We start from the raw sequence: 2,941 nt of genomic DNA, 5'->3' as shown, positions 1-2,941 counted from the left end.
ATTCCATCACACTCTTGACTTGTGCCTTGTGGATGGTGGACAGGCTTTGAGGAGTCAAGAGTCATGGATGAGTGAGAGGAATATATCACACTTTGGGGCTTTTGTAAGAGGATTTATTGATAAACCTGATTTGAGAGGATTTGAGAGGAAGCTGCTTCATGGTTTACAGAACAAATTCAGCCCCTGGGGTGGAGCCAACAGCGGCACTGTAATTACTCGCCTCAGGATTCCAAGCCTCTGACCTGCTCTTGTCGCTACGTTATTTGTATGGCTCCCCATGGTAACCCCTATAATGTTGATAGTGCTGGATTCAGTGATTGTAATGCTATTGAATGTCAAGGGGAGATGGTTAGATTCTCTCTTGTTGCAGATGGTCATTGCCTGGCACTTGTGTGGTGCGAATGTTACTTGCCACTTATCATCCCAAGCCTGTGTGACTGAAATAGCTCAGTTGGGAGAGTGTTCGACTGAAGATCCCTGGTTCAATCTGGGGTTTTGGCAGTTCTCCTTTATTCTGCATCACCCTTTGGTTTTGACTCTTGAGCTGCACAATTTACACTGAAATTATTTACCCAACTCTGAAGGTTGGATTGGAATAGAGAGATATCAAGGATGGGAAATACTTACATTGTCTGCTCCAGCTTATTCTCTATCTCCCTGTGTCCTTTTCCCCAGTTTTTGACTCTCTCAGGGCCGGGTGAACATTTGATTTGCTGCATTTGTCCCAAACTGAAGCCTTTTCCACATCTCTGGGTGGTCAGACTCACTCTGTCTGTTTTTGCTGCTCGTGACCATTAACGAGAACAGGCCACGAGTTCAATGTTTATCAGCAAATGGAAGATAACTGGAAAGAATTCTGTGTTACTCCAGACCAGTGACAAAGATGCAATGGATGTTATTCAAAATAAATTCCCTTTGACATTTTATGTAAACTTGTTTGCATCTAAAAGTTGGATTTTAAGTGTAACAAAAATGTGTCAAATTAATGACTGACCATGTGACAGCGCACATGGGGATCAAATCCACAGCCTTGTTGTTATCAACACTGCGTCTTAACCAACTGAACTAAGCGGCCTATGGACAGAGCCAGGTATGGGTTTGAGCCGCACGCTGGCCGGTTTGTGTTTTATTTCTCACACTGGGTGACAGAGCGATTGTACAAACAATGGACACATCACATCCCTGAAACATTGTTCTGATATAAAACAGTGTGAAATAAGAACTGAGCATGGAAATGGAACGGAACCAGAAATCAGGACTTTAATCTATTGAACTTGATCTCGAAATTCAACCATGCACGAACATTCCAACAGATCGAACTCTCTTCTGATAAAAAATCCAGGAACTTGAGCTGCTGTAAAACATAACTGTGCCTGACGTGATTTGAACACACAACCTTCTGATCTGGAGTCAGACGCACTACCATTGTGCCACAAGCTCACAGATAAAGCAAAGTGTTCCATTCCTGACAGATTTACTTCTTGTTTAGATTCAGTGATTGAAATTAATTCAATCCTTATCTGACCTCCACTCTGTCAAGGCCTGCGATCCGACCTGAACCCGACGACCTGTGTCGGGTTCGGGTCATGTCGGGTCGCTCTTCCGGTTCTGGCTTTCGGGTTCAGGTCAGGCTGGGTCCAGGTTGGACTGAGTCCGGGTCGGACACACACAGTAAGTATTACATTTAACTCTGCTGGGAAGTTGATTTTAATAAGTGTCAAAAGTTGAAAAGCCAACCAAAGCCGGGAGTCCGAGTCATCAAGGAGGGAAACTCTGAGTCTGCGCAGTGAGCAAGTGAGCATCTCGATGATGTCATTGCGCTCATGCTGCAGCTTCCTGTAGGTTCGGAATCGGGGGGTAGATAAAGTGAACATTTCGGTGGTCGGGTAAGGCGCGGGTCGGTTCGGGCGCGGGAATAAATGGAGATACTCGTGCCGGGTCGGGTTTGGGTCCAATGTGGTTCTGTCAGGTTCGTGTCGGGTATTTTTTCCTGACCTGAGCAGGCCTTTACCGCTCTGTCAGTTCCGTGCCTTATTTAAACTATTACTTGGAGTTCTGTTTTACAGGGTTTCGGCTGTTTAAGTGTTTCCCAGACCCACTACTCTGATTAATCAGACATTTTGTTGCTAACTGCTGCTGCTACAATTGAAATGTAAAAAGGAATTTCCAGTGACCTGCAACCAATGGACAAATACATTTCAGAAAGTTAAAGCTCATTCACCAATCCACAAATGTGTCTTTCTGCTTATATTTATAAACAACTCCTTCTCTCCACTATGAGAACTATACAATCACTCCAGTTATTTGAAAGTTAGTATCAGATGTTCCAGTTCATCAATTTTAAAACTGCAGCAGGTATTTTCCAGAAAACTTCTCTGTTGGAACCTCAGTCCCATTTAGATTGAAAGTGGACAATTAATGTATTCACTTGTTCATTGTGGACAGGTGTCTGACTTAGAATAAATCTCATTAACTTTCAATGAGGTGGCAGTATTTCTGTGCTCCCATTTTACACAGTCTGTCCTGTTCATGCACCACGTTTTTATTCTCCTCTCCCATTCTCCACAGGATACAGATTACAAGCATCATCAATCTAGCTGTTGAAAAGCATTGGAAGAATCTGGTCACACAGGTATTGAAACATTCATTATCTGCCATTTTACAAGTTGGTTGCTTTAAACACAGTACGATGTGTAATCATCTTGAAAAGAGATTCTCTTCAATATCCAAAACAAATTGAATTACAAACCTGACAGACAAACACAGGAGAACAAATGACTAGTGAACACAAACCTCATGGTGCTCATTTTCAGATTTATTGCAGTCATCTTACAAAACAAGTGAAAGAATATTACAGTGAAATGATTTGGAAAGTAGGTGTGACTTTTGTTGGTGCCTTTCTTTGCTCTGTTGGTGAAACTTTCTTGCACCTGACTCCTGT

The 2,941-nt window shown here is 42.7% G+C and overlaps 1 non-coding gene across 1 annotated transcript; it reads right to left on the bottom strand.

The window, feature by feature from the left end:
- Positions 1-1,368: 1,368 nt before the first annotated feature.
- trnaw-cca (transfer RNA tryptophan (anticodon CCA)) lies at positions 1,369-1,440 on the bottom strand. The gene has a single exon. It is a non-coding gene; the product is annotated as a tRNA-Trp (tRNA).
- Between the last annotated feature and the right edge of the window lie 1,501 nt (positions 1,441-2,941).

The sequence above is a fragment of the Heterodontus francisci genome, unplaced genomic scaffold, assembly GCF_036365525.1.
Source record: "Heterodontus francisci isolate sHetFra1 unplaced genomic scaffold, sHetFra1.hap1 HAP1_SCAFFOLD_51_2, whole genome shotgun sequence".
NCBI lineage: Eukaryota > Metazoa > Chordata > Chondrichthyes > Heterodontiformes > Heterodontidae > Heterodontus > Heterodontus francisci.
This window is presented reverse-complemented; position numbering and strand designations above follow the sequence as displayed.